The following is an 18,685-nucleotide window of genomic DNA, read 5'->3' as shown; positions in this document are numbered from 1 at the left end:
ATGTAGTTGCTACTATCCCTTTGCATAAGAAATGGGGTCATCCCACCAGAATGGTGTGTCTTCCTGTTTCCCACATGGCTTTTTCTGGGTTGTTGTAGCTCTCACTATGGTTTGCACAGCTGTGCTTTCCTCTACTAGGGCTGGAGCCTCCAAGCTAACTCCATGGTATTTTCCCTCTTACTATGAGAGGTCTGGAAAGTGAGGGCAGCCATTGACTCTTGCCATGAACTTGTTCTGCCTCAGTGTCTGCTCCTTCATCTTTCTGAGGGGCGGCTGTATCAGCTCAGAGTAACCCAAGATGTTACTCTGTAAAACCATCCTTAAAGTCTTCTGCCCTTTACTCTCTGAAATCCAAAGGAATTTTCTGTCCTTTTCTGTGTAAAGCCAGTGTGGTCTGAGCCACTGAACAGAATACTGTCGTAGCAGCTCAGTGACAAGGTAGTTGGCTTGGACTCCCTGCCCTTAGACCACTTTGAGTAAAGGACTCTATAGACCATAGGAATGCGTGGCCAGTGGAGGAAGAATACAATTTAAGCTGAGAACTGTCTTTTATTCCAAAACATTCCAATCAAAACACTTCCATGAGGGATATATGCATGTCAGTTTTTCTATTAAAGTTGGTAAGACCCTTGGGATGGTTCAGCGAGTAAAGATTCTGCTAAGCCTGGCAACTGGCATTCAATCCCTCTGATACAGTTGGTACACGAAGAGAACCAAGTCCTGAAAGTTATCCCCTGATCTCTGCATATGCCAACATACACACATATACTATATAAATCCAATGTTTTTTTTTTAATTATGTATTTAGTTGAGGATCATTGTTGGCATTCCTTCTAGGCTCTACCCAACAGTTACCTGGCAACAGCCAAGTAGGCCTGGCTTGCTATAAAAGGGGCTGTTTGGCCCTTCCTGGATCTCTTACTCTCTCTGCCTTTTCTCTCTGACTAACTCCTTTCTCCCTCTCTCCCCTTCCCCCTCCCTCCCCTCCCTATGTGTTCCTGGCCAGCATTCTCATATTCATTCTCTCTCTCTCTCTCTCTCTCTCTCTCTCTCTCTCTCTCTCTCTCTCTCTCTCTCTCTTTCTCTCAGCTCTCCTTCCCATGTCCCTAAATAAACTCTATTCTACACTATCCCCCCTTCATATGGCTGGTACCTCAGGAGGAAGTGATATTTCAGCATGGGCCTGCCCAGGCACCCCTCCCCCGTCACCATACCTAGCTCTACAAAACACATCCTTAGCTCCTTTTTATAAAACATAACAATCATGACTCCAAAACCTGAGTCTTGGCAAAGAATAATTTATGTTGATATTGTATGCTCCTCCTGCTATGTTTTCTGTGTTCTTTTTATGGTTTGTGTTTTTTGTTTCTTGGGGTTTTTTTTTTGGGGGGGGGAGGGAGTCTAATCTCACCATGTACTCTCAGTTTGCCTATCTGAGTGCTGGGGTCACAGGTGTATCCTACCATGCCTGGCTTAAATTATTTTCTAGTGTGACTTATAACAGGCCAGATGAACCATCAGTTGCTTTCCGGAGGGATTGAGAGCACATGGTGTGGGCGTTATGTAGGAAGAAAGTTGACCTTGCTGACCACTGCTTTCTCTTTACCATTTGCAGCTCAGATACACCCACGGCCAAAGCCCCCACCTCGTCCTCCTCCCCCACACCCCATGCCCCGGTTGCCATGATGAATGCTAGGCTAGTAATGTTAAAAACACATTCTCTGGAAGTTTCCCCAAGCCATTTACAACTCTACTGGCTAGCTTGACACACATTAGTTGTAAAGTAAGAACTCTTGGACAATTATAAAGCCACGTGACACTGGACACATCCCCTGCACATTAGAATGTTCATGAATGTGACCCATTTATCTAGCAAGGATGCCATGCCAAATGCCTTTCTCCATGTGCCAGGGAGTCACTGAAGCCCACCAGAACTTGAATGTTAGGCAAACATACATACTGTCTAAATAGCTGTTACAGACACAAATGACCCTAGCTCCTTGGTTATTAGTCATAGCTAAATGTATTAAATTATTAAGAAGTTCTGAGCCCAGAGATCTGAGGGGAGACCTGTGGCTTCATGGTTTGCCTTGGCTTCCTATAATTTGACCTCATCCAGTTTGCTTTAAGCTCATCTAGGCTCCTAAATTATTGGGATTAAAACAAACAACCACCCACTAAATGTAAAACAAAACAAAACTTCAGCTAAGTGGCCTACACCCCAACCTATCTGGTATTACCATGGTTATACACTACTTTAAAGTTTCATCTGTGCTCCAAGAAAGATGCCACTGGCCAGTTCTAGAAAACCAGACACTTGCTTGGTGAATGAAATGCATCTTTTTAGATTTCTGGTTTTGCTTTGGGCCTCCGTATATTTAAGGCTCTTTAGGAATAAAAATCATGAAGACTTTTTCTGTATTTCGTGAGGAAACTTTTTTCAAAAAGTAGTCTTAGCCTTTGGGGTTGGTTGATTGTCAAATATTTACGGCAACTAGAGGGTATGCTGGCAAATCAGGGTTGAGGAAAAAGAGTGTAGCTTAGTCACATGGGCCTCAGGCTGTCATTGAGCTGGTTGACTACCCAACCCCTGTCTGCCTGCTGAGAGAGGTTTGAGGGCATGTGTCCATACACTGTGTCAACTGATACTTGCAGCTTTGAAACAGGCAAGATACTCATTACTTTGAAGACTAAAAAAATTCCAGGGTTCAGTTTCTCTCAAGGTTAGTGGTGGATTCAATGGATCTCCCAAGCTGGTCCTAAAATCTAAACCACATATAATTGTCTTCCCACTACCTCAGAACCACCCAGGGCCTCCTACCTACCACACACAGTGGGAATAGGAACGTGGCCCATCTCAGAACATTCTCTCCCATTTGTTCACCAGGAAAAAGCAAGTGAATTATGTTCTTACCTTCCTTGTGATGCAGTATGTGGATTAGACACAGGACTCTCATGTGTCGGCACCGGCACTGACTAAATACCATCTTCAAAGCCACCGTCGTCTGAGGATGATGAGTTCCGAAGCAGCACAAGAGAAAGTGTGAGGAACACTGAGGAGATACGGTTGTGGTGGTCGGACCTGTAAGGCTTGTTCCCAAGGCATAGAGCTGATACCTATCCTGAAAGACAGAGGACCTGCTGGGACAGGAATCAGCTTTGAGCCTGGAGGACGGGCCAAGGCTGCACTCAAGGCCTTGTCATACCACAGCAAGGGAGAGGGATAGTTAGCTGGGCCTCATGCATATTTATAGTTCAGTATGAATGTTTTTAAGCTTCATAAAATAGGGCAAGAATGTAACTCAGTGACATACTATGTGTGGTAGGTGCCCCTAAGCTCCAGGAGTCAATCCTTAGCACCAAACACACAAAAAAATTAAAAAATGGCTAGAACTGTACAAAACATATGCTTACTCCCGCTAATACGTTCTTTTCTGTTACCATCTCATCTATGTTATTACAATAAGGAAGTGGGCATCATACAACGATATGCTGATATATGACTAAGTAATGATTGGCATCCTGAACTTTGAAACGTCTCACAGAAACCAACAGGCTTTCTACCCTAAATATAAAGTGTGTTGCTCCAGATTCCCTGACCTTGGAAGCACAGTTGCATGTTTTTATATTTATGGCAAAAGGTTTCTACATTTATCTGGTCTTCAAGGTGTCTGTGACCTCTCTCCGAGAGCAATAATAAGAGAAGAAGATGAGGTGGGTGTGGAGGCCTGTGCTTGTAATCCCAGCACCTAGGAGGCTCAGACCAGAGGACTGTGAATTCCAGGTAAACCTGTGCTACATAGAGAGATCAGTCTCAAAAGTATCATTTATTATTATAATTTACAAATATACTTATGTAAATACATTTATATTTGTAAACATAAATTACATTGTAAATTGTGATTCATAGATTTATAATAATTAGAATTAACAATTCTTATTATTAACAAAGTTAGCTGGAAAAGGAGCTTGGAGATGGTGGAGATTGCTTTCAAGGTCACTGTGCAAATAGAAAACACAGGCAAAGTCAGTCCCTGGAGAAGTAAAACCATGCCAGTCTGTCTTCTCCCCCAAATGCTTGTCCTGTGCAGCAGACGCCATTCTCCATTGTGTCACTGAGCCTTGAGCGCACCTCCTCTCTCCTGCCCAAAGTCGGGGGGGGGGCGGCGGGGGGGTAGAAGAAGCACCCTGCGTGGCAGCCTGCTGCAAACACTGAATGAGCTCATGCTTAGATCCACTTGGCACACTGGCACACAGTATACACAATGTCCGCTATTGTGACTACTGTCTCTGCGTGGTGACAGTACCGCAGGGAACTCTGTCCCCATTGTGTCTGTCCAGTGCTTTGTGAGTGTGTGTTTGTTTTGGATAGAATGAAGGGTTTTTCTCACTCACTGAGACTGGGAGAAAACCGGGCAATCTAATAATCTTATAGTCTCTTCCCTCAGCACTCAGACCTGCAAGACACAGACAAGACCTTTCTTACCAGCTTGGCTTCTGGCAGCTGCCACAGGACCTGCCTGGTGGCCCTGCCAAGCTAACACAGGTTCCTAGATGCCCAAGGTGTGCCTGCTCCTGCCAGATGGCAACTAGCACCCACGTCACCGCTCCCTCCGCCCTGGCATGCTCGGGGCAGGGTTCCTGTTCCCACTCGCCCTTCAGCATGAAAACTGAACCAAAACAAAACAGAATAGGCTCCAGGGAGCTGCCCTTAGCCTTTCTTGTGTGGGAGAGCCGAGGTGAGGAGAGAAAGTCTGTTCCATACCAAGCACTGCCATTTGGCCACTCTGAATTTCTGCCTTCTTATTTAAAATTTAACATTCCTTTTTCTGCTTTACTGTTTGGCCCTGAATGTGAGACCTTTTTCCCAGCCAGGGCAAAAGCACCTCTGGGTGCTGTGGAGTGGAGGCAGTGTGTTACGATGGTTATGGACTCCAGGACAGACAATGGATGCAGTGTGTACTCAGACATCTGCCACCTGGTGCTGACTTGGTTCCCCAAGCTCAATTATTTTACTTATTTGTTATTTTGAGACAGGGTCTTCATACATGTATATCCCAGTCTGCCCGTCCCTCGCCTTACCTGCCAAGTGCTAGGATAGGACTATGCCACCATGTCTGACTCCAAAATGTAGTTTTAAATGATCAACTGGTTAGGGTGTTTGCTGCCAGTCTTAACCTGAGTTCCCCAGAACCCTCCTGCTAGCTAGGTCCAGAAAACAAACTCTGGAAGTTCCCCTCTGTCCCCCATAGGCTCCCTGTGTCGCATGCATCCTCTACCCCATACGTACAAAATAAATGAATGTAATAAACAGACACATAAATAAGATACAAAGGCGTTTCTGCTTTCAGCAGTTGACCTCTGATAGTGAACGAAGTTCTAGGGGCTATTGGGAGTGAGACTATGAGTTGAACACTTAATACAAAAAACTGAGGTATAGACACCTATAGCGACTGGACCTGTTTGTTTCTAGTCAGATGTTTTCCTACGTAGCTTTTCCACCTTAAAAAAAAAAAAAAAAATGAGCACTACCCATTGTGCCTTCTGTCGTAGCCCACACACTAGCATGTGTGTCCTGGTGGAATTGTCACTGCAAGTCCCTGAGATGATCTATGAAACTACCACCATTACCACCATCATTCCAACTTCCCTCTAAGGTAAATGTCCAGAGAGGGGAGGGAGCTTGTGCAGGGCACACAGCCTGCAGGCTGCATAGGATTCTGCAGTTGGCTGCGTTGGCTTAGCCATCAGAACCCATACTAAACTCACAACACTGCCCTTCACTTCATGTAGTGGTAACTCGGGCTCTCTGAGCTTGGCTGCACTCGAAGGTGAGGTTTCCAAAGAGAGGATGGACGTAAATGCAGTCCGGTCTAGTTTGTCAACCCAAGGCATGGTTTAGAAGGTGCAATTAGGATGTAGATGCACAGAGGGAACATGGCATGAGAACACGGAGAAAAGACAAACATCTGTCCACCAGGGAACAGGCCCTCTCAGGAGAGACCCTGCTGTCCCTTTGGTCTAGGACTTATAGCCTCCAGTGTAACAGAGACACAAATATCTGTTGTTGAAGCTACCCAGTCTAGAGGGCTTTGCTAGGACCGCCCTGGCAGGTCCATAAACTGTGCCTTTTGTGAATTCATATTCCTATTACGGTTTACAAGTCTGGCCAACCACCTTGGAAAGGGGACGTAAGGAACGACACATGAAGACTAGCAGTGACAATTCCACCAGGCCACACATGCTAGGCCTTGCGTAGTAAACCTGCACATACTAGGCACAGTCCACGTGGTCACAAGGTTCAAACCTGGGACGTTGTCCTTTCCAGATGTGTTGAGAAAGCCACCACCTGTACTCAGGTGACACAACTGTGTACAGGGATGCTTGTGGTACTTTCTGCTCAAACGTCTTTCTCTTCTCCCTCTTTTCTTTTTGGGGGAGAGAGAGAGACAGAGAGAGAGAGGGAGAGGAGGTGACGAGAGAGAGGGAAAGGAGGTGAAGAGAGAGAGGGGAGGTGGGGAGAGAGAGAGGAGAGAGAGGGAAAGGGGGTGAAGAGAGAGTGGAGGTGGGGAGAGAGAGGGAGAGAGAGAGAGAGGAGAGCGAGAGGGAGAGAGAGAGAGGAGAGTACTGTGGTCAGAGGTAGTGTTCATTCCTTAGTAGCCTTTTCCTTTTGTTTGTTTGTTTGTTTTTTGAGACAGGGTTTCTCTGTGTAGCCCTGGCTGTCCTGGAACTCACTCTGTAGACCAGGCTGGCCTTGAACTCAGAAATCTACCTGCCTCTGCCTCCCAAGTGCTGGGATTAAAGGTGTGAGCCAATGCTGCCTGGCTTGTTTGTTTGTTTGTTTGTTTGTTTGTTGGATGGGATCTTCCATTAGATGCTCACAATTAAGCTAGGCTGGATGGCCAGTAAGTCCCCAGAGAACCTTCTGATGCTCCCTCCCCCCCCCCCCCCCCAGCACTGGGGTTATACAGAAATACACCAACCACCATACCCTGGCTTTTCATCTGGATTCTGGGAATCAAAGTCAGGTCCCAGGGCTTGTGCAGCAAGAACACTACCAACTGAGCCGTGTCCTCAGCCCACACATTAGTTGTCTTACGAACATTGCTATGGGGCTGGAGAGATGGCTCAGCAGTTAAGAGCACTGACTCATCTTCCTGAGGTCCTAAATTCAATTCCCAGCAACCAAATAGTGGCTCACAACCATCTGTAATGGGATCTGATGCTCTCTTCTGGTGTGTCTGAAAACAGCTGCAATGTACTCTTATATATAAAATAAATAAATATTAAAAAAAGAATGTTGGTATGAGAAGGCATATCTTATGGGGAGCAATGTGACATGCTGGTGAGTTATAAGAAAGTAATACTTCTTGAGTTTTTCTATGTGTTCATGTCTGACAAACCCAAAATCGGAATGGCTTCCAAAGAGATTTCATTAAAACAAAACAAAACTTGCTACCTTGGATTCTGCGGCTGTTAACTCTGGAAACAGAAAAAGGGGACAGGGGAGTCAGTAACGTCTACTTTCAAGCGGCACAAAGTAGGACAGTAAATCTGTTTAGGTCTCATCATGTTTGACTTTAAGAAAATGGCTGAGCTATGGGCAAGGTAATTCGGGAGGATATAAATGGCTGCATTATAATAAGCAGACACCTATTTTAAGCATGATCTATGTTTTTGAGAAAATTCATTACAATAAGTCTTACAATCCCAACCTCTTCAATGAATTTTTCATGTCTGCATACCAAGATATATATAAAATGATCACAATCACGCACCTTTGGGGCGCTGCTGAGCGCCAGCTGTTTCGAGCATGATTTATAGGTTGCCACACTCAAGGTTAATAATCAGGAGAAACAGGTTACAATATGCAATGGATTTATGTCAGGTTAGAAGTTCAGTTAGTGGAGATAGCATGTTATAAGGAAGCATACACTTTTAATTATTCTCTTTCATTTGTAATAAACTAAAAATAAGTGGTGTTTTACATAGGGAAACCTCTCTGCTAAGTGCAACTTCTGGTTACTTTTGGCTTTATTCAAAGGGAAATACAGCTAGAAATTAATTATTAGCTGTGCATATGAAAACACAGCTTGAAGGTACTTAAACATCTGTGCAATGGGTCTGTGCAGAAGGCTTGATGGAGCTTCACAAACATCATGTTAATTATGCCCTCGCCAAATCAGAGCATTCTGTGATACCCAAATGTCTAGAAGGATTATCAGAGACGTGGCACACATAAACCACAAGTCAGCCTGCAAGGGTGCTGACATGTAACTTGTCTCCCTTTATGGGCAGAATTAATGCATCAGCTTTATACATATTTCTGAAATGTCCCCTTTAAATTGAGACAAAGGATATATCTTGTAGACATAGTGAACATTTTTATATATAATAAAGATAATTTTTAAAATGTTTTCTTAATATATCTCTTATTATCTGTGTAAGTCTCTTGTTTCATTATTTTGTTTTCCTTTTTATCAGATTGAGTACCTCAGCGCTTGCTCATTTGGCCCAGATAATGGTTCCTAATGTGCTTATTACACACACAAACAAACACATGCACGCATGCACGCACGCATGCACACACTTGCATGCATACACTTTTTTTTTTAACAAAGTGTATGTCATTTTCTCTGTATATATACTTTAGTTATATAAATGGTATTGTTACATACATCATACTTTTAGTTGATCGTATTACTGTTTGTGTTTGTATGTTGGAGGGTCTCATGTAGCATGGACTGGCCTTGAACTCCTGGTCTTCAGACTTCCATTTCCCAGAACCTAGCATTTTCAATATGCGCCACCATGATTTTGTTTTGATGCTTGTTTTTGACACAGGCTCACTATACAGCCCCAGCTTGCCTGGAGCTCTAAACCAGGCTGGCCTTAAACTCATAGTAATCTGCCTGCTTCCGCCTCTCGATTGCTGTCATTAAAGGTGTGCACTACCATGTCTGGCCAATCCATAACCTACCTATGTCAGCCTCCAAGTACTGATTACTAGGAATGAAATAAAGAACATCTTCTTTCATGTCTTCTTATGGACTTCTGTGCAAATCCCTTAGGATTTGTGTCCAGGAATGGATCTGTAAGAACAACATTGAAGTATACATATATTGTTATTACTAGGGGTACAAGACAATGACTCCCCCAAAAGGCTTATGTGTCTCAGACATGGTCACAGTCTGAAGTGGTAATAAGGACTGATCGAATCAGAGGTTGAAGCCCTGCCTTACTTTATCGAGGGATTTATTGAAGACCGGAGTATCTGGGGGTGGGGCCTTGTTGGAGAATATAGTTCCCCTGGGCATGTGCTTCTTTTGTACCTCAGCCCCGCTTCCTGGCTGCCCTGAGAACAGTGGTTTCCCTCTTCTGAATCCTTGCAACCACAAGACTCTGGCTCACCTTCAGCTATAAATCACTGTGCAGGCTGACCATGGACTGAAACCTCAGAAACCGTGAGGCCTTCAGCCTAACCTTGTCTCCTTGCCGTTGCTCATCACCTGCATTTGTCATTGAGTCTACTAACACAGTATCGACTGGTTGTTCTCCAGAAGGGCTAAACCAGCCTTACTTCCAGAAGCCAAGGGCAGACATCCTTTCTCCAACTCACAGCCAGCATTTGCCTGTTTCTAGATATAAAGTCGGGGTTTCATTTCTCTCAGCTCTAATTACCAGTGAGTTTGGATCTCGCTCCATGTCTTTGGCCTTTTTGTTTTCTGTAAGCTATGCCAGGTTTTTGTTGGTTTGCTTCCTTGTTTGCTTGCTTTAGGAAATATTTATCCCCAGAATCCTGAGAAAAGTGTATTACATAATACAGAATCCTTTGGGAGAAGCTTGTACTTGTCTTAACCTGTGTGCTAGTAAAACTGCTATGATGAGACACCGTTACCAAGGCAACTTATTAAAAGAACACATTCTGGGGTTAGGGAAGGACTCAGTTTCAGAAGGTTAGAGGCCATGACCTCATGGTCAGAAGCATGGCAGCAGTGTCTGGCTTGGCACTGGAGTAGTAGCTGAGGGCTTACAACTTAAGATAAAACCACTTAGCAGGGAGAGAGACTAGAAATGGTGTGGGCTTTGGAAATCGCAAAGCCCATCCCCAGTGACACACCTCCTCCAATAAGAACACACCTCCTAGTCCTTGCCAAACAGTTCCACCAACTTTAGACAAAGGAGTTAAATATATCAGCGGGGGGGGGGGGGGGGGGGGCGCATTCTCGATTAAATCTCTCCTTGCTGGGTCTTTTTTCATTGAGTACTTTAAAAATACAATGTATTAAAGTTTTGTTTGAGGAGTGACATTCCGAGGGGCTTCCTTGGAGTTAGTGTAAGATGTCTTGCCGTGACATCATGCCTTAAATAACTACCCACCTCTCAGCAACCTGCTCCCAAGCTGTCAGTTTAATGTGACAGAGGTACCACTTACATCCTGCCTTTTTCAGGCAGGGTGGCATGGATTTTCCATGTCAGTTTCAAAGCCTGTCTTTTTTTTTTAAAAAAAAAAATTATTTATTTATTCCCTTTACAACCCAATATCAGCCCTTTCTCTCCTCTCACAAGCCCTCCCCCCATTCCCTCTTCTCTTTCTCTTGTGAGAAGGGAAAGCCTCCCTCTGGGTGTCAAAACCTCAAATCCTGCTTTTTTTAAAAAAAATTAAATTTATGTGTTCACTTTACAACCCAATATCAGCCCTTCATTTTCTCCTAGTATTTCCTCACAAGAGTCCTCCCCTTTCCTTTCCCCTTCTCTTTTGAGAAGGGAAAGCCCCCCTGAGTGTTAATCCCCCACCCCCATCTCATTCCTCCCCCATCTTCCCACCCCCTCATCCCACCCTACACCCATCCTCTCCCAAAGAGGCCAGTTAAGGCTATCCATTTACAGGTGCAGGATTGACAGGCAGGCAGGCAGGCAGGCAGGCAGGCAGGCAACAGGCTCAGGGACAGCCCCTGTTCCATTTGTTGGAGGACTCCATGAAGACCAAGCAGTTCATCTGCTACATATGTGCAGGGAGCCTAGGTCCACCCTGTGCTCACCGTTTGGTTGATGATTCGGTCTCTGGGAGTCCCCAGGTTAGTTGGCTCTGTTGGTCTTCCTGTGGAGTCCTTGTTCTCTTCAGGTCCCTCAATATTTCTCCCAACTCTTCCATAAGACTCCGTCTACTGTTTGGGTGTAAGTCTCTGCGTCTCTTTCCATTGGCTGCTTTTTAAAGAGAACAAATAGGGGGAGAGTTTTCCGAGCTGCACCTGTTTAGGGAGAAGGTGCCACCAGCGCTTAGCTCACCTGTTGCTTCAAAGTAGATCCAATATTTACCATCTCCAACCACATTTGGAAGGATAGATCGTTAGAACCAATCTTTTCAAAATGTTTTAGGGCTGGAGACATTGTTCAGCGGTAGGAGTATGCCCTGCCTTTGCAGAGAACCTGGGTTTGACTCCAAATACCCACATAGAGCTTGTTAAGTCCAGCTCTGGGGGATCCAGAAACCTTTTCTGGCCCCTGCTGACACATGCATGTGCACATACCACACACACACACACACACACACACACAGACACAGAGAGAGAGAGAGAGAGAGAGAGAGAGAGAGAGAGAGAGAGAGAGAGAGAGAGAGAAACTAAATGTGTGTGTGAGCATGCATATATGAATTCAAGCTTGCACATGCTTGTGTGGAAGTCAGAGGATAAATTCAGACGCCAGTCCTTAACTTCCACTTTATATGAAGTGGTATCTTCATTGTTCTGTGTATGTCAGGCTAGCTGGCCTGTAAGCTTTGGGAATTCTGCTATATCTGTCTCCTATGTCCCCGTAGGGGCACTAGACTGTAGACACTCATTCTGCATGTCTGGCTTTTATATATGCTTTGAGGATTCAAATTCACATCTTCTTGCTTATGTCACAAGTGTTTTTTACCCATTGAGTAATTCCAACCCTAGAGAAAAAACAACAACCATAACAACCACAACAACAACAACAGAGGGTAGAGTGTCCAGCTATTGTCATTACAGTTAGGATGCTTCCCTCTCCAACACACAGCTCATTGACAGCAGTGTTAAACAACTCTCACACAGTCCCACTTCCATCAGCAAACAAAACTTAGATGTCTGTACAGGTAAGAGCCAGCTAGAGTAACTCTTCAGGAAACAGATGAGCTGGGAAGGAAAGGAAAGAAGCTGATATGCTGCACATGATAACTGACTTTGGGTGTTTTCCCGCAAGACTGATTTGGAACCAGGTTAGCTACTGTCATTGAGCCTTCCTGAGAGCATTGCATGCAGAGTACCCTGCTTAATCCCACCCAAACTCTCTGATGTGGATACTGTTATCATTCCTATTTTAGGTGAGGAAATGGGGTCAGGACTGTTAGCTAACTTAGGAGAAAGGCTCGACCAGAAAGTGGCAGAGAAAGCCCCATAGAGGAGGCTGGTATGATTTAGTGGTAGAGTGCTTGCCTAGCATGCCCAAGACCCTGAGTTCAATTCTCAGCCCCATGAGGGAGAGAAATGGGTAGTTTTCTTGCTTGCATCTCATTGAGATACACCTTAGATGCAGTCCAATGAGTCAGAGTTCTTGGTCACAAATTGAGTGGACATTTTAATCATGAAGAGGGAGAAGCCTTAGGAATAGTCACCAAGTCCAGGTCTAAAGAACATTGCAGCTGTGTGAGGCAGCTCAGTGAGTTCTCTCAGGCACCCCAAGTGCTTTTTTGTACGATTACTGAACAGCAAATCCATTTCCCCCTCACAAAAAGATCAGTGATTTCACTGAAAATCTGTACCACACACATACTGACTTCCAGCCATATGCCCATTTTTGATTGATTGATTGATTGATTGATTGGCCTCTTCTCCCAAGGGCAAGAAGATCATGAAACATGCAGATGCGATGGAAGAGTTTCTGCCATGCTAGGTGGAAGCTTTCTTCTTCATTATTATGATCTCCAAACAAAACCCAGACTTGCAGGGTCACAGAAGAAAATGGCTACCAGTTGTCACCAAGTCATACCCTGCCCTCGGCCATCACTCTTCATGGGAGAATCCAACACATTCTGATTGCCAGTTAGCACATTTATGTATATAACAGATCATTGGGTTGAATACCACAAATGTACCTTTTTTAAAAGGGAAAAAGTATTCTTGCAATGCCGTTTGATTTAATTTAAAATTAAGGGGTTTTTTGTTTTGTTTTTGGTTTTTTTTTTTTTTTAATTTTGTTTTGGTTTTGTTTTTTGAGCAGGCATTCTCTTGCACACCTTTAATCCTAGCACTCAGGAGGCAGGGTTTTCTGTGAGTCCAAAGCCAGCCTTCTCTACAAAGAGAGTTCCAGGACAGCTAGCTCTACACAGAAAAACCCTGTTTCAAAAAACCAAAAGATAAAATGAGTTGTTGTTGTTGTTGTTGTTGTTGTTGTTTTTCTTCTATTTTCATGGTAGTGAGATGTGGGTCTTCATTCAGCTGTTCTTACAGGAAGCTGAGTGAGCTGCACCTTAGTTATCTTTGTCATTGCTCTATGAGATGCCTAACTAAAGTTACTAAGGGAAAGAAAGAAGTATTTGTTTTGGTTTATAGCTCAAGTAGCTGAAGTCCGTCATGTCAGGGAAGGCCTGGTGGAGCGACACCAAGGTCAGGTTCCTTCTGTAGTCAGGAAGAAGACAGATGGATGCTGGTGGTCAGATAGCTTTCTCCTTTCTATCCAGTCTAGAACCAAACCCATGAAATGGTACTGCCTAAGTTAAGGTGTTGTCTTCCCACCACAGTTAGCCCCAATCTAGAACATCTATCACAGATGAGCCCAGAGGCCTGACTCCTAGGTGATCCTAGATCCTGCCAAGTTGACAATCAGTATTAGCCATGGCAGGCTGTATATAAGATTGGTGACCCTCACAGCCCATTTTCTGACCTCTTTCCCTCAATGGTAGAAGCTATTTTATGTGAGTGGTACCATCCTAAGAAATAATACAACTATACAGATTGAATAGGTCAGAAAGAAGCTTGGCAAGAAGGAAAACTGATGCAACCTAGGGCCTAGGTGTTTCAGGGAAAACAAGTTCCCATTTCTTGGTTTATGAGGAGTCTGATGTAATCAGCCAGCTACCACAAGGATGACTGGTCTTGCTGGGCATGTGGCCATGCTGCCTTTCAGGCTTGGTCACTGCAGTGAGGAAGTTGGCGACTCAGGCAGATAAGGATGTGTTCATGTTTCTTAGCTGTGCATGGCCTCCCTGTCCCTCTCCATGACCCTTTATGAACATACTGAATAAGTACTGGGCTACTGGAGACAGTGGTAGAGAATAGACCTTCATGTCCACCTTATTGAGAAGAGCCTTTTCCACCATCAGAGACTTTGGGTGATCACTGACACTACTCTCAGGGACCAAGCCACAGTCTTCAACAAATATTGTCACCAAATATTAACTCTTACTCTTTAGTAATTCCTTACCACATGCCTAAGCAATTACCCATTGTCTGTATAACCTAGTCACAGTTTCTATGTTTTGCTATAGTGTAGTGTGAAAACTAGTAATTACATCTGCTACACAATGTTGGCAATCCATTGGATCACATGTCAGGCTCAAGTAGAAGAATGGTTTTTGCCAACTCAGCCAGTTAGAGACTAATGGGTCCTCACCTAAAGCCTTTCTCATCACCTGGGACACGAGAGGACAACACTACCAAATTTGGTATGTGTTGTCCCCACACCACAGAAAATTCTTTCTTATGGGACATATGATACAACAAACAGTTCTTTTCTCCTTTCATAAAAATAAATGAGCATTGGTTTTTTGTCTGCACATGTTTGTGAGATAGTGTTGGGTCCCCTGGAACTGGAGTGAATGACAGTTGTGAGTTGCCATGTAGGTGATGGGAATAGAACCTGGGTCTTCTGGAAGAGGAGACAGTGTTCTTGACCGCTAGCCATCTTTCCAATACCCAGCTTTTTTCTTTTGAGGATATGTGCTTTCAAACCCCGTGGTTCTCCCAGGAAACCTATAATGCCCTCAAAAGTACCTACAGAGTCCTATGAAAATAAAATCTAGGTATTACCTTTCTGTTACTATTTTAAAAAATACCCAAGGAACCAGGCAGGGATGGTGGTGGAGCAGGAGTGAGGGTGTTGTGTTCTTTAGACTGCTTCCTGCTGACTGGGGTCTCTGGCCTGCCCCCCACCCCACCCCCATTGCTGCCTCTACCCTTTCCCAGGTCCTCACTCCTCTTCCCTTCCCCCAATAAACCCCCTTTTATACCAGGGAAATAAAATAGCTGAGATAAAGGAGCTTTTGAAAAGCGGATGTTTAGTTTGGTTCACAGTTCTTGGGGTTCTGGGCTCTCAATTCATGTTTGTCTGGCCCACACCTTTGCAGGCTTATGGCAAAGGAGCACATCACAACAGTAATGTGCCAGGAACAAAGCCACTAGAAGGTGGCAAAGGCTAAACATTGATTAAAGAACAGGAGAAGACTAGGGTCCCATGAATCCCTTCATGGACATACTGCCAGAGATCTGAAGACCTTTCATAAAGCTTGCCTTCTAAAGATACAGCCATAGCACCATGACTGGGGGACCAAGCCACGTGTACCTAACTATAATTGCTCTTCCCACAATGTGGAGCAAAGGCTTTGAGGTTGAAGAATTAGTGTATCTGTCTCTTACAAAGATATTATGGCACCATTGCTCACCGGGTTCCATCAGAGTGATATTATTAATGTAATAATCCAGTTATTAATGTAACAACCCTATGTGATAACTTCTGTAAAGGGAGTTAATCAGTGATGAGTTACTGGTGCCCAGCCAGACAGAACAAACTTCTTTCCATGATTTCTATTACCATGGAGAAGAAAAGTTTTTGAGATAAGTACCTTTATAGAAGTGCCTTAGCCAAATTAATTTATTTCAGTGGAGAGAACCCACATCCAGGTCAGTAATGGTATTTCAATCAACCGTGTTATTAATCACATAATAATCCTCTAGCACTTGAACTTGCAGAACATTCTGGGGCCTGACCCTACTTATAGAGCTAATTACAGGTCTGGAAGGGCTATAGGTTTGAAGCAGGATACCCAGTTTTGCTTAAACAAAGAATCAGCAATACCCTGCCAGGGAAGGGTAGATGGGCTTTGTTGGTGTGCAGGGACAATTTGGGGAGCTAGAATATCCTGCCCTCTGAAGAAACCGCTGGCTCCTCCAAATTGCCATTTGAATTTGCAGGCTTTGACTCCCAATCAATACGCTGCATGTTGTACATGAGATCTAGGAAAACCGATTCATTATCATGCAGTATCCAACGCTGACACGGCCTTTGCCCACGTGGGGCCTATGGCTGTAAGAAATAAAATGTTTAACTGTCTCAATTTTAATGATTATGTTTTGAGCCCAATAATGGACACATTTTAACTTTCTTTAAGTAGTTTACCACTTAAGAAACATTAACCCTACGCCTAAATGGTCATCCCTGGAGTCTACCACTTGGCGTGCATGCCACGAGACCTGTCAGATCCATGGCCTCATTATTTTCTCAAATCAACCCCAAGTAGGCCTAATAACCAAGCCCATATTTCTTCATCGTGTGAGATCTGTTTCCTATAACTACTGCTGGCTCCAATGTCCCCATCTGTGAATATTCTTAGTTGCAAGCGGTGAAGATTTACAATTTAGGGAAAATAAAAACTCAGTTTAAAAAAAAAAAAAAAAAGATACCATGTGGGTCAATGAAATGGCTCAGCAGCTAAAGGTACTTGCTGCTAAACTGATGGCCTGAGTTCAATCCCCAGAACCCACATGGTGGAAGGAAAAACAATTGAATTCTACAAACTGTCCTCTGACACACCACACATATGCAATGCCATGTGCACAGAAACACACACATCAATAAATACTATGAAAACTTTTAAAAAAGATATCATGAATCTTAGACAGTTTCTACAAGGGTAAGAAAACAAGAAAAAATATCTCCAGATTATACTTCAGAGTCGGGCCTTTTCTCATTCCCACGCAGGGCAAAGCTGAACCACGCCCTGCTCCAGTCAGCATGGAGAACAGAACACCGAACTGGCATCTCTGACTCTTCTCATTTGTTTTTGGTTTTGCTTCTCTGTTAGTTTTCCAGTGCTACAAGAAAGCTCCCGGAACTGGGTTTAGTTCACCGAGTGGATGAAAATCTACAGCTTGGAGCTGGCTATCTCGTAGACTCCTTGGCAACCTCACAACATGGCGGATGGCATCCTACCAGCTATTCATGCAAGAGGAAGTGATCACACAACAAGAAAAGGAGCCAACATTTGGCGAGTTTTCGTGCTCATCCATTAACATTCCTCTCTCAAGAAGTGTCCAGGGTTACACGAGAGCATCATCAATTCCTGTAAGAGCTGGGCCTTTATTGACCTAATTACTTCCAAATGGGCCCTTCCTTTATGGTTCCCGCCACTTCCTAATAGCGTTCCACTGAGCGCTATAACAATCGGGATAGCCCAAATGTTCTGTAAGTATCGGCTACAGCAAGATCATACTGTTCATCAACTCTTCAGGGCAGAGTCACACCGGGGACGCGGGATTCGAACCGGGAGAGCAGGGCGCGGGTCGCCCTCTGGCGGCGGGCGCCGAAGCCGTGCGCCACCGCTCGTTCACTTATTTATTTTAAACTCCAGATTTTATTCCCCTCCTGGTCCACCCTCAGACTGTTCCACATCCCAGCCTCCTCCCTGCCCCCCTGTCTCCATGAGGATGTCCCCACTCCCATCCCCCACCCCACCAGACCTCTAAACTCCCTGGGGTCTCCAGTCTCTTGAGGGTTAGGTGCATCTTCTCTGACTAAACCCAGACCCGGCAGTCCTCTGCTGTATTTGTGTTGGGGGCTTCATATCAGCTGGTGTATGCTGCCTGGTTGGTGGTCCAGTGTCTGAGAGATCCCGGGGGTCCAGGTTAATTGAAACTGCTGGTCCTCCTACAGGGTCACCCTCCTCCTCAGCTTCTTCCAGCCTTTCCCTAATTCAACCACAGGGGTCAGCAGCTTCGGTCCATTGGTTGGGTGCAAATATCTGCATCTGACTCTTTCAGCTGCTTTTGGGGTCTTTCGGAGGGCAGTCATGATTAGTCTCTTTTTGTGAGTGCTCCATAGCCTCAGTAATTGTGTCATGTCTTCTTTATATACTTTTAAAACTTTGTAACTTTGTAAACCCTCACCGCAAAAAAAAAAGTGGCCAGGTCCCAGCCTGAGAATCTCCAATAGTTAGGCCTCTCCCTCAGACCTCCCAGAGGGTCATAACAGTCTTTCCTGCCCCTCAGTAGGACCCTTCCAGATTATGTTAATCTTAGTTGAAAAGTGAACAAGATCCTGCCAAACCCTGAACAGGAAAACCCACCAATCCCTGAGCTTTCCACAGAAACCTACAAATCCCCGAGCTACCCAAGCTCAGGACTTAAAATCCCACCAATCCTTACCTGGAATGCACCCAACACCCTAAAGAAACCCCATATAAAGGTTGTGTTTGCCTAATTACCTGCTGGCAGCAACCTGCAGCAGAGGCAGTTGCCACTGGATTTGTCCCTCCACACCCTGGACTCTCCCAATAAATCTCTTTTGTGAGATTTGCTGCAGGTGTGACTCATTAGAAGCAGCAGTGAAGAGAAGAGAAGAAGCAGAAGTAGAGAGCAGGGCTGAGGCGCCTCAGCTCCTCAGCTCAGCT

This window comes from Arvicanthis niloticus, chromosome 25 (genome assembly GCF_011762505.2).
Source record: "Arvicanthis niloticus isolate mArvNil1 chromosome 25, mArvNil1.pat.X, whole genome shotgun sequence".
Classification (NCBI taxonomy): domain Eukaryota; kingdom Metazoa; phylum Chordata; class Mammalia; order Rodentia; family Muridae; genus Arvicanthis; species Arvicanthis niloticus.
Note: the sequence above shows the minus strand (reverse complement) of the source record.